Genomic DNA, 13,479 nt, shown 5'->3' with positions numbered 1-13,479 from the left:
ATTATCCCCTCTGTTATTCATTATCTATATGGATCACATTATGAAGGAAAGTGGTATTAAACGTGATATCAAAATTGGAGATGTTAATGTCAGCTCTTTGCTTTATGTGGATGATGTTATACTTCTAAATAAATCTGCTACAAGTCTGCAAGATTCTCTGACTAAATTGAATAGCTGTTGTAATAGATATGGTATGAAGATCAGCAATAAAAAGACAAAGACAATGAAAATAGGCAGAATCATTGAAAATGTCAACTGTGTTGTGAATGGAGAACCTGTGGAACAAGTAAAACATTTCATTTACTTAGGCATGTACAGGAAGATGGTTTAATGTTAAATCTGGTGTGAGACAAGGATGTACATTTTCCCCTCTGTTATTCATTATCTATATGGATCACATTATGAAGGAAAGTGGTATTAAACGTGATATCAAAATTGGAGATGTTAATGTCAGCTCTTTGCTTTATGTGGATGATGATATACTTCTAAATAAATCCGCTACAAGTCTGCAAGATTCTCTGACTAAATTGAATAGCTGTTGTAATAGATATGGTATGAAGGTCAGCAATAAAAAGACAAAGACAATGAAAATAGGCAGAATCATTGAAAATGTCAACTGTGTTGTGAATGGAGAACCTGTGGAACAAGTAAAACATTTCAGCTACTTAGGCACGATTTTTACTGAAGATAGTAAATTAAATATAGAAATAGACAACAGAATCAGCAAAGCTGGTATGGTGGGAAGTCAATTGAATAAATTCATATGGAATAAGAGAGAAATTAGTCGGAACACTAAATTAGCTATACAAGACAGTGTTCAAACCAGTTTTAACTTATGGATCTGAGAGCTGGGTCAGAAGTAAAACACTTGACCAAAGACTAGAGACCGCAGATATGAGAGTCCTGAGAAAGATTAGAGGCGTGAACAGGTGGCATCAATGGCAATATCATATTAAAAATGAGGATATTAGGAAAGAACTTGACAGTGTCAGCATCCAGGAATGCGTTAGCAGAGCTAATCTCAGGTGGTATGGTCACTTAAATAGAATGGGAGAGGAAAGATTAGCAAAACAAGTGTTCTCTGCCAGGTTGGCAGGAAAACGACCCAGAGGAAGAACAAGATATAGGTGGATTGATGCGGTACAAAGTGCCTTAGACGATAGAAATATAAGATCTGATAATGTTGGAGTCTTGACCAGTAACAGACTGATTTGGAGGAAAATTGTAGATAGGAAGTTAGTAATGATGTAAATTTTTCATGTAGTACTGTCATATCCTGTACACCCCTTGAGGGTACATGGCAGGAATTTGATGATGATGATGACGATGTTTATGTTAGTGAGGAGATTTTATCAGATTTGATAAAATCTGATAAATCAGGTCCAATACCACTTCCTTTCATAATATGATCCATATAGATAATGAATAAAAGAGCAGATAATGTACATCCTTGTCTCACACCAGATTTAATATTAAACCATCTTCCTGTACTTCCTTCAATCCTAACTGCTGATTTCCAACTCAAATAAAGACTAAGTATTGCTTGATATAATGTCCCATTGACACCATATAACTGTAGCGTATTGAATAGCTTCTCTCTTGTCACCTTGTCATATGCCTTTTCCAGATCGACAAAACTTAAATACAGATCTTTGTTATATTCCCATGATTTCTCGACTATTTTTCGTCAAGTCTGATCCTGACAGCCTCTATTTCACCTGCATCCAGCTTGTTCTTCACCAAGCTTTTCTTCCACAATTCTTCTCAACCGTTTCTCAAGTATACTTGCATAAATCTTACCAGGAACACTCAGTAGAGAAGTACCTCTATAATTCTCACATTCAGTTTTATTTCCCTTTTTATATATGGGTACCATGAGAGCTCTACTCCAATCATCAGGAATTCATCCCTCCGTCCATGCCTTCTGAACTATGCAGTGCAGCCACTGTAAGACTTTTATACCACCATACTTAAGCATTTCTGGTCAAATATCATCTACTCCTGCTGCCTTTCCACATTCCAACCCTTTGATGGCATTTGCTACTTCAAGTATGGATATGTATTCCTGACTGTATGCCTGTTGAGTGTTTTTTACCACTGTGCTATCACTACTTTCATTTAGCAGTTTTTCGAAGTAATTACTTCATACTCCAAGGATATCTTTTTCTCCTGTTTTCATGTTCACCTTTATCATCTCTAACTCCTTTTACAGCACTCTTTCCTCCATTTCTAAGCTTCTTCAACAACCTCCAGAATATCTTACCACCTTCTTGATATTTATTTTCTATGCTCTTGCCAAAGTCCTCCCATGACTTTTGTTTAGCTAGTTTTACACAGTGTTTAGCTTTCTTACATTTCTCTCTGTATTCTCTAAAAGCACAAGCTGACTTATTTGCGAGGAAGTTTTGATATGCTTTCTTCTTTTCCTTCACTGCCTCTTTAACTTCCTGTGTCCACCATGGAGTTCAGATTTTTCTATCCTTGCAGACAAGTGTATTTTAGTCTACAGCTCACATTTGAGAACTGCTCAACTTTTATTCGCTTTAAAACTTTCTTACATGTTATTCTTTTCAATACGAAATTCAATTTTACATTGCTCAAGACTAAATAGTGATCACTTCCAATTTCAAATCCTTTGTACACTCTAGTGTCCTGCACCAGGGAGAAAACATTACTATTAACAATAACATAGTCAATGAGACTTTTCTTATTCCTTGCCTCTTCTCTCCATGTGAATTTGTGCACATTTTTATGTTGGAACATGGTGTTAGTAATAACCAGTCCATGTCCTGAGCAGAAATCCAACAGGTATTTGCCATTATGATTAGCTTTGCTCTTTTCTCCAGATTTTCCCAAAATATTTTTGTATGTCTCATAATCACTTCCTACGCTGCTGTTTAGATCCCCAACAAGGACCAACTTTTCTTTTTTCATTGTGTCAGTAGCTTTTTTGAGAGCCTCAAAAAATTCTTCCACTTCTACCTTAATAGAGCCTTCTGTGGGACCATAGGCACAAATAAGTCTCATTGTCTTGTTCCCCATTCTGATATTTGCTCATATTTAGTATTGAATACTATGGCTACTCCATTTTCTTGATTGTCATTGCCTGAATATAACATTTTGTATTTATTGCTCAGAAAGGTCTCACCAGTTTTTGTCTTTTTTGTTTCAGTCACCCCCTATTGTATCAATCTGGTACTTATCTAATTCCTCAGCTAGCTCCATTTCTTTGCCATTCAGGCATCTTATGTTGATAGTACCGATCTTTAACTCTGGTGATGTTGAGTTAGGGTGTGTTTTCAGATTTGTTCCAATGGCTGACTTTTCACTGTTCACCCTGGTTCCCTGGCGAAAACAATGGGGCCTTGTTTAACCGAGCAACACCCCAGCCGGTATGAAATTTTGTCATGTTGTACCATCATTTTGTATTTTGGTTTAACCAATAAGAATACAATTTGGTTGGCTAAATCCAAAATTGCCAGCCCATTCTCGTTCGTTCAGTATCCATGTAGATACCCAACAGGGTGCACAGGGAACGAGAAGGTGAGGATTGGACATTAGGTCAGAAGCCCTGGTCAGTTCTCCACATTCCTTTAAAGGCTATGTGGAGGTCTCCTCTCAGTTATACAGCTTGATCCTTAAGCACCCGTGAGTCAGACATTAAAAATTAATTAATAAATAAAATTGTAAAAATCTGCAGTTTATGTTTCCTCCACCTTGCACCATAACCAACATTCCACAGTCTCAATATTGGCTGGGTTTAGTCGTCTGTAGACCTGTTCTAAAGTTTCGATTTGGCAATGCAAACCAGGTCACCAAATTTGTGCACAGTAATCAGTAATCCACTGATTAATGATTGCAAAGTGGGATAACCCAATTCATCTCTAATTGTCAGTGTGCTCTTTATCAGAATAGTAATGCACTGTATAATTCTCAACATTTTCAGTATGCCCTCTAAACTTCAGGCCTCTATCTATTCACCATCACTCCCATAGCTCCTCCATCTTTAGGAGCACAGTTCTATCAGTGTAGCAGATGCACCTATACCCTGCTCGCATGTAATTTCTCCAAAATCTTAACTACTACTCCAGAGGTGCAAACTAGTAATTTAATATCTCTGTTTTGCTTTCCCCTTCTCCTTCCTCCCTTCTGTGATGTTACAGTCTTGCCCTATTTTCATCTGGACCTTCCCAGACTGTCAATAAAATAAAGTCAAGGGCATGTGAAACCCTGTGCTCTCTCAGAACAAAATCATTTTCATTCAGTATGAAATATCTTAACAAAATAATCGTTAAATAGTTGCAGTAAATTTTAGTCACTTCTTCATCAACTCCATCCACATCTTTCTCTTGCTAACCATATAAACAGAAAAACCTTTTGCAGTTTTGTCTATTTTGGAGATTCTTTTCATACTCTTATTTCTTATTATTTCACTTAATTTCTTCATTCATGTATTTGACACCTATTTTGTTTTGAACGAAATATAGAGTTGTAAGTGGATGACATAATAATAAATATTAAATCTAATCTTTAAAGGTACATGTGACATAACTATAAAATAACAAAAATACAAACTCTTGCCTTGTTGGTGTTTATGATCCCTTGTAAATGTAATTTGACATTCTTTGGGCAGGCAGGCTGTTCTGTGGGGAAAAAAAAAAAAAGAATTAATGAACATCAGTACTACATTGAATAAGTGAAACTTCAAAAGTCTGGTTTGGCACAGCACAGTATTGATACTAAACATAGTATCCTGCAGAATGAAGCTTGTCTTCTCCATAGATGCAGTTTTAAATAGGAATGCCTTTTCAGAGAAAGGTGTGAAGCCCTTTTATATTGCTTAACCTGGATAAGAATGATTGTCTCTCTCTCCAAAAAGTTTGGGAGATTCTTTTCTTATGTAAATATCAAAAATAGTTTTAACATTATGTATTTTTAATATTAATTTCTAGCACACGCAAGAAGCTGCTAACTCTATACAAATCCACCAAACCAAGGAATATTGCTCCCATATCTTTTAATGATATTTCAGGGACAGTGCTATGCTGAAATGGCTACTATTACACTTTCTTCCAAAATCATTAGAATAAGAGCCACTGCTAAACAACACTCTTTTACAATCTATCTTGAAACGCACTTAACCAACTTCTCTTTCATTTCATTAACTTCTGTTCTTTGGAACAGCCTCTCCCATTCTACTTTCCCCAAAGAATACAACCTCCAACTCTTCAAACGAAATGTGAACAGATTTCTTCTTTCTTCTTATCCTCTTGCCCACAAATAGCACTAATCTGCTATAGGTATTGTGATCAGATATTAAATTTTTTAAAAAAAAATTTTAATTTTTGTATTCCTGTTCTTTGATTTGCTTGTTGCTTGTTGTTTCCACACACTGATAATGTACTGTTATTTTTGGTATGAAATATTTGTATTTTCATTAGTTTATTACTGTGGTTATTGTGTAATTTTTATTTATTTTTTTTGTTGTTGTTTTATAGTTATTATTACTATCACATCTCCAAAGAGTGTAAAGATTCATCGAGGGAGGACACCTACTCTATAACTCTCCATCTCCACTCAATTCACCAACTGCAGCAAACCACATCATTCACACCAACGCCATCTACTGCCCAGCCTGCCACTAGTATTTTCACAGACAATCACAAACATCCATACCCGCAGCCTTTTGGCTGGAGAGCAGATACGCTAACCACTCGACCAGGCTGTTATGTCACAAGTTCCTTTAAAGATTAGACTTATTATCCTTCACAGGGAAGAATTCATTAAATTAACAGGCAAATTTAAAAAATTATCAGTTTTATAAGTTAAGCTTCGTGCTCAGATTGCCTTTCTCAAAAAATGTCATGATACGAAAGTTATTCCTACATTTGCTAGATTTAGAGAGACTATTCGATCACATGAAGCTCATGCAATTTATACTTATATCAGGTTTTTTTTTTTTTTTTTTTTTGGATACAGAACCAACTTTGAACAGTTAAAAAATATATATATATATATTTAGTATCTAATATTCAATCTATTTCAGATTTTAAAAGGATTTCAGCTACTTTGGATGATGAATTCTGTGTGGATATCGTTCTGTGTATTTCAAACAATCATTAACCTGCTCTTATGAAAGACATTCATACAGACTGATGCGGAAATCTAAATCATTTTATCATAAGCAAAATTTTATTGGCAACGCTCCTACTAATAAATGGGTTATTAACACTTCTGGATATCTGTTGTCTGACAATGAGACTAGTGTGTTAGCTAAAGGTCATGATTTTTCTGTTATACCTAAAATCAATCTGTATTCTTGATTTTTTTTGCATAAATATCAAATACAATCTGTCTGGTCTTTCAAGCGAAGATGCTAACAAACTATGCTTTGAAGTTGCTGCTGAACTTTTTAAAACAAATTACCTCTGTAATTTTTATCTGTGAATTCTCTGCATTGCTTTCGATAAAACAAAGAAACCATATATCTATTTCAAAAGTGGATAAAGGAAAAGCTGTACTGGTAATGGATAAGGTCAAAAATGAGAGGATGACAGACTGCCTTTTACAGGATACCTCCACCTATCAATAAATTAGTTATAACCCTACAAAAACATAGATTAAACAATTAAATAAGCTACTTGATTGCTTGATGAAATTGTTGGCTGGGATCAAAATATTCTATATAAGTTACGCACTCATTTTGGAAGTACTCTTTATTAATATGGTCTACCAAAAATTTATAAACAAGGTTTTGTCCATTAAGATTCATTTTGAACTATATTGATTCTCTCACATATAGAACTGCTAAGTTCCTTTCACATTTATTAACTGCCCATATTGCACAATCTAAATCATTCATCAAGAATTCCACACATTTTCTTGAGAATATTCAAATACAAGAGTCAGATGTATTAGTCAGTTTTGATGTTGTTTCTCTATTTACCAATATTCTGTTATCTGATACTATTAATTTACTATATGATTTCCCTACTGATGTCAAAATGTCTGTGGAAACAAAATCTATAAACAGATTGAAGGCACAGCCATGGGTTTCCCTCTGTCTCCACCTTCGGCAAACTATTTTTTTAATCATCTGGAAGATACCATGTTCTCATCCATTGTCCCAAACCCTCTGTTTGGTTTGGTCACATCAATAATGTTTTTGCTGTTTGACCTCATTCTGAAAATGAACTTACCACCTTCTTACATCAGATCAATAGCCTCACCCATGCATTCAATTCACCATGGAAAAAGAAAATGCTGGTAGTTTACCATTCTTGGACATCCTTCTTACTCACACAGCCTCCAGTACTTTTTCAACCAGTGTTTACTGGACACATACCTTTACTGGCAGATGCATTCATCAAAAGTTTGCTCATCACACTTCCCAAAAAATTGGTGTTGTCAAGTCATTAATTAATAGAGCACACAATGTGTGCTCCTTTCTCTTAAGCTTAAAACAAGAACTTCTCATTATCAAAACTTTAATGGAATTAAATGGTTACAATCCTCATCAAATCCAACAGATAATTGACTCCTATGTTCTAACACCTAAGGATTCGTCAACAGACTGCAAGGTTTCAATACAATAATCACTTCCGATAAGTATATTATTTATTATATTATTTATTAAATATGTATATTATTTATTATGTTTTGTGCTTGCCATCTCAGTTCTTCATTGTCATACCTTGGCAGCACAATGACCTTTCTTACCATGCTTTTATCTTTCCATTCTCCTCAATAATCTCCAGATATCCATCTTCACATCCTCCTTCTGTCCTATCAAATTATTTGTTCTCCCAATCACTACTAGCTCTTTTGTTCATTTCCTTCTCATATATTTAAAGTATCAATCATCTTCATCTCTCTCTCTCCTGAAAAAACAGACCTTTGTGGAATCTTTCATTCACTACACCTTTAATAATGGAATCTTATATTTCCAGTGTTTATTCATCAACTCTTTTTCTCTACTTAACTCCATTACACACATTCTTCATCTTTTTTCTCTTCTGATCAATCTGTTCTTCAAATCTTCTATGCTGGCAATTATGCTTTCTTTTGCTCGTACAGTCTCGCTGTTCACTTTTGTTCCGTCATTCACATTTTCTCTCTCTCCCACGATCACGTTTGCTTTTTTTATTCAATTTTTTATCACCCACAATTATGCTCATTTTCATTCCATCAGTGTCTTTTGCTTTTATTGATAACTTGCAGTCAAACAAAATATTGCATTTTTACAGATCTGTACTTCTCCCTTCTCGTATTCAGTCTCTCCACAAACACATCATCTACCTTACCCACACATACTACATGATCAGCACTCATGAGAGTCAAATAAATGCAAGTCAAAGAAATTTTGAAAAGTAAGTTATTGCAGTATACCTCTAGATACTGCAGACATTAGCTAGAAAGACAAGTTATATGTAATGTGCTTCAATTCTAAATGTTACATTTAATGTAACAGTGATCTCTTTTTTTTTTTTTAATTTACTGAATATACTTAATGTAACAAAACAGTATACCTCTTTAGCTCAATACAACTGCAAGCACTGAAATAATTTTCCAGCAAACTTAATCATCTAAATGTGAGTACATCATATTGTTATTATCATTATTAGCAATATTAATATTATTACGTAGCAACTCTAAGGAATCTTAGGACTCATCAAGGAATGCCACACAGTCCATTTTTCTGCACCATTCATCCTCCATCTACACACAGTTGTCTACTTCCCCATCCAGTGATATATTTTGTCAATAAATGATGCATTCTCTGGCCGATTTTCCTGTATGTTAGATGAAAAACCTCAGTTTTCCTGGAAAAAATCCCTGCTACCTCTGTATGAGATTGGCTAACTTACCTTTAACTGAAAAGTACACATGAAGATTTCATTTCATTTCACAATGATAATCAAATTTGGGTTGCTCTTTTTCAGTTGGACACAATGCGCTGCTTTTTTTCCAAGTATACTATACAGCCACTGTATGTACTTACATCATATTTAATCATGAAGTAATGAAATGAAATCAAACAGAAATAACACATAATTGTGATATGATATGTGGTAAAAAGATTACTTACATTATCTTACAATGAGAAAAACCACATAATTTAAGATTAAATTAAAAATTTATTATCCTGTTAGCATTTATTTTTCAAATATAATCAGTATTCACATGTTTACTTGCGAAAGATAAAAAACTTTTAAGAACAATAAAATTTAAGTATAGAATATATGCTAATTTGGTAACAATAATAATGCCATGAACTATTTTATACCTTTTTTTTTTGTACTTCTACAAATTGTTTAGCACTGTAAAAAAAAAAAAAAGCATTAGGAATAATAATTTTTGAAAAGTAAGGAAAAGAAAAAATAGTAGGAAGTATGTAATCCTGAGTAAATCACAGTTCAGACAGCAATACAGTGAATTACATAACATCTAACCCCCTCAGTCCTGAGAAGAGGTGGTTGATTGTTTGGAATAATCAGGATGGAAAGATCAAATAAGTAATAAAATTGCAATATTGGCCATCAGAACAATATCAGTTTTCATACTTTTCCTGTGTTAAATAGAAACTTATTGTTCAAATAATCAGCAAACTGATTATAATGGATACATCAAAATCAAATAACATGTAGGTTATATATTATTATTATATGACACCTCTAAGGAGTCCAAGGATTCATCGAGGGAGGGCACCTATGCTACAACTCTCTGTCTCCACCACCCAATCGACCAACTACAACGAACCGCTTCATCTACACCAATGCCATCTACTGGTCACTATCACCACTAGTATTTTCACAGGCAATCACAAACATCCATTCCCACGGCAGAATTCGAACCCACAGCCTTTTGGCTGGAGAGCAGATACGTTAACAACTCAGCCAACCAGGCCGGCCTGGTTGACCGAGTTTTTAGGAGATTTGATGTCAGGTAACTCGTATTTGATTGGACATTCAACAGTGAGTTTCTGTGATTTCACAGAAACAAGACACATCTGAATTACTGCACAAGTTTGGTCACCTTGATTCATGAAGGTGAAAAAAATAGTGAAAACTAGGATGAAAATCAAGACAAATATAAAGATCATGGAATATTGAGTATGTGACTGGACTGAAAAATTACAGAGATCAGTAAATAGAAAGCACAGAACCTGGAGAAATAAAAATATAATTGAGGATAAACATTGGTCAGATATAAGAGGAAGTGGAATAGACTTTTTGTAACATGCCATGCCAAAGAAGAGAGAAGAGAAGAAGAAAAGGAGCTCATCGTAGAGTAGGGTTTCTGTGATAGTGAGTTAATGAAACTCAGTGCTAGAGAGGATGATATTTAGTTTTTAAAAGAATTTAAGAAGCATGGGCAGCTAGAATAGATTTTCAGTTATAACAAACAATCGATAATATATATATATATAAAACCTGTAATTTTAGAATATGAAAGTTTGCTTTGTAATGTTATTACTGTGAAAATCCTTCTGACATATTATACAAACCTTAGTTGAAGTATACATAGGCACTATATTTATTTGTTCATGTTATTGCTGATTCTTATTATTTATAGATAATTCTAAAAGACATGGCTGTCATATCTGTGGACGTCGTTTCCGGTTACGTGGGGACCTTAAAAGGCATTTCTCAGTACATGAACAGTTCAATCATCATTACTGTGCTGTCTGTGGTAAAGGATTCAAGGCCAAACATCTTTTGCAAGACCACTACAACTGGATGCATGTAAATACAGGATTTAGATGTGAAACATGTGGCAAAGTGCTTTTTTGGAAAAACAGCTTTAAGCTACATGTTCGTAAGTGCCATTCAAGTATGAATAATGCTACTCTTTAAATCAGTGAGCAACCTCTTTTGTCCTAGAAATCTACCCAGAAGGCTTTATGGCTATCAAAAATTGCACTTCAGACAATCTTTTGTTTCAAGAGGACCAATTTATAACTGCACAGTTTCATTTTAATGAGTAAATTTATTTTTCTTTTTTAAAGTAACAAAAACATTAAGATTATAATAATAAAAGGAAGAAAAATTATTAATAAGTATATTGTTTCAACTTTATACATATATATGTAATTTTTATTTCATAAATAAATTTATTTGAATCCTTTGGAAATATTAGAATCTTTAACTTTTAAAGTTTGTGTTCACTAAATTAGCTTAGTGGTGCACTCAGAGCCATAATTCTCCTGCAGGCTGGCCATCTCTACTTTATACATAATGACACACGTTTTTAATGTCCACTAGTTCATAATTTTGTTATTGAAACAAATTTTTATATCGTTGCTGTTTTGTATATTTCAGAAACCTTGTAATGTCGCCATGTTAGATAATGGAATAGAAGAGATGCATAAAATTTTACCACAATAATAATAAAAAAATTTTAATTACTTGACCAGTTTATTGTTTCTGTGTGTACAAACCTTTTTATCTGAATTCACTTCAACTGTAATCTTAAAAGCATGCTTGTAAATTATTGGATATTATGAATCACATTACTATTAGGAATTACCTTTTAGAATAAGGATATAAAAAATCAATCTAAACATCCAATCCTTGCTAGATAGATTATGGAATGGAGAGATGCATAAAAATGTTATATTAACAATAAAAAATTAAAAAAAATTACTCAACTAGTTTTATGTTTTTGCATTAACAAACCTTTTCATTTGAATGAATGAATTACAATCTAAAAGCTACATGAATCATAATTACTATAAAGAAATAGTGTTAATTGGAAATATATTATAAAACAGTCCAATAATTTACTATTATTATTATTACGTGACACATCCATGGAGTCGAAGGACTCATTGTGGGATAATTTAAATGTTTATTTTCAGTTCAAGTTCTCATTATAAGAAGCTACTTACTCATTTGTTATGGTTATTATTTTCATTATTATAATAACAAATCACAATCCAGAATTGATTTGTAATCATAAATAAGAACCTCTATAAAGTCAACAGATTCACTGTAAAAAGTGTCACTCAACCAGCAACATATTAACAACATATTATCAGCAAACAACTGACACTGTCTCCATTTAAGTGCACATGAAATACCATTAAGTTGAACAGTTATATCCCAAAAACAGAACGCTGCAGTATGCCACTGGTTACTTTTTTTTGGAGGGAGATATGGGAGATCATTACCTCCTCCATCAGTATAACTCACTGGTATTCAAAAAACTAATCTCATATTCACCTGACCAATTATTTGATTTCTTAATTAATTAAGAAATTTAATTAATTTCTTATCCATTACCATCTCCTCTCTTAGCTTGTATACCAACTTACCATTTAGAACTCTGTCAAATGCCTTTGCAAAGTCCAAGATTATTGCCATATGTGAGGTTCTCTCCCTTATATTCATATTCATCATTTTGCCATGAATTGAAAGTAGATTGCTAAAGTAAGACCTACACGTGATAAACTTGCGGTGACCATTTTAGAGAATGTGCCATCAATCAATCCAATCATGCATTCTAGTCCTAACCAATCATTCCAATACTGTAACTAAAACTGCAGCTATATCGCATGTGATTTAATTTATCATCAACATAACACTAATTACGGGTATAGACTATATTGGTCTATTCCGGTCTCATTATCCATCCAATATCCTTTTTTGAGGTCTACCCTGCCTTCTCTTTCCAACTGGCTTATATTTTAGTATTTGTTTAGGATGTCAGGTGTTGGCCATTTGGTTTACATGTTCAATCCATTTTTGTTTATAATTATTTAGTTTTTCTTCTAATGATTTTGTTTTTAGTTCTTTTAAAATGTCTTCATTCCTTTTTTGATCTAATAATGTGTATTTTGCAGTTCTTCTCATAAATCTCATTTCACCTGTCTCATTTCACTAATTTAATTTAAATTAAATGAATTTTAAGTCTCAGCAGTAGTAAATGCCAAAGGAGCAGAGAAAGATGACAAAATAGTTCCATTACAAAAAGGAAGCTTCAAAACTGAGGTTCCAAAGTATAGACCAATTAATATATCAAGAGTTGTAGTTGGGGTATTGGAAAAGTTAGTTAAAGGCAGAATTAAGAAAAGGTAGATAGAATATGACATTCTATTAGAGACAGTATGGTTTTGTGAAATGAAGATTTGTCTTAGTCATTTAACTACTTCTCACAATAAAGTGACTCTAAGCTGGATAAAGGAAATAGCTTCACTAAGTGAAGCACCTTGATAGTGCTTCACTTAGTGAAGGCATATTTGACAGAATACCGCATCTAATGGCTGATGCACAGACATCAAAGAGTGGTATAAAGTTGAATCAGAGAGATGACAGGTGACCACTGGTATGCCAAAGGTCTGTGTTTTGCATCTGCTGCTGTTCAGTTTGTACATCAATGATACTGGGGATAATTTGATGGGGAATATCAAATTATGTTGCTGATGATGCTAAACTGAAGAAAGCAGTTGTTAAGAAGGTGACATTGCAGAATAATTAA

The 13,479-nt window shown here is 33.6% G+C and overlaps 1 long non-coding RNA gene across 2 annotated transcripts in view; it reads left to right on the top strand.

Moving 5' to 3' along the window:
- Nucleotides 1-11,412, top strand: part of LOC150109544 (uncharacterized) — an 88,464-nt gene extending 77,052 nt beyond the window's left edge. For both annotated transcript variants that reach the window (XR_016549917.1, XR_016549916.1), the window contains exon 3: nt 10,576-11,412. This is a non-coding gene — a long non-coding RNA (uncharacterized LOC150109544). The remainder of the gene's footprint in view (nt 1-10,575) is intronic.
- Nucleotides 11,413-13,479: the final 2,067 nt, after the last annotated feature.

This window comes from Typopeltis vanoorti, chromosome 2, assembly GCF_054136105.1.
Source record: "Typopeltis vanoorti isolate ZY-2024b chromosome 2, IOZ_Tvanoo_1.0, whole genome shotgun sequence".
NCBI lineage: Eukaryota > Metazoa > Arthropoda > Arachnida > Uropygi > Thelyphonidae > Typopeltis > Typopeltis vanoorti.
This window is presented reverse-complemented; position numbering and strand designations above follow the sequence as displayed.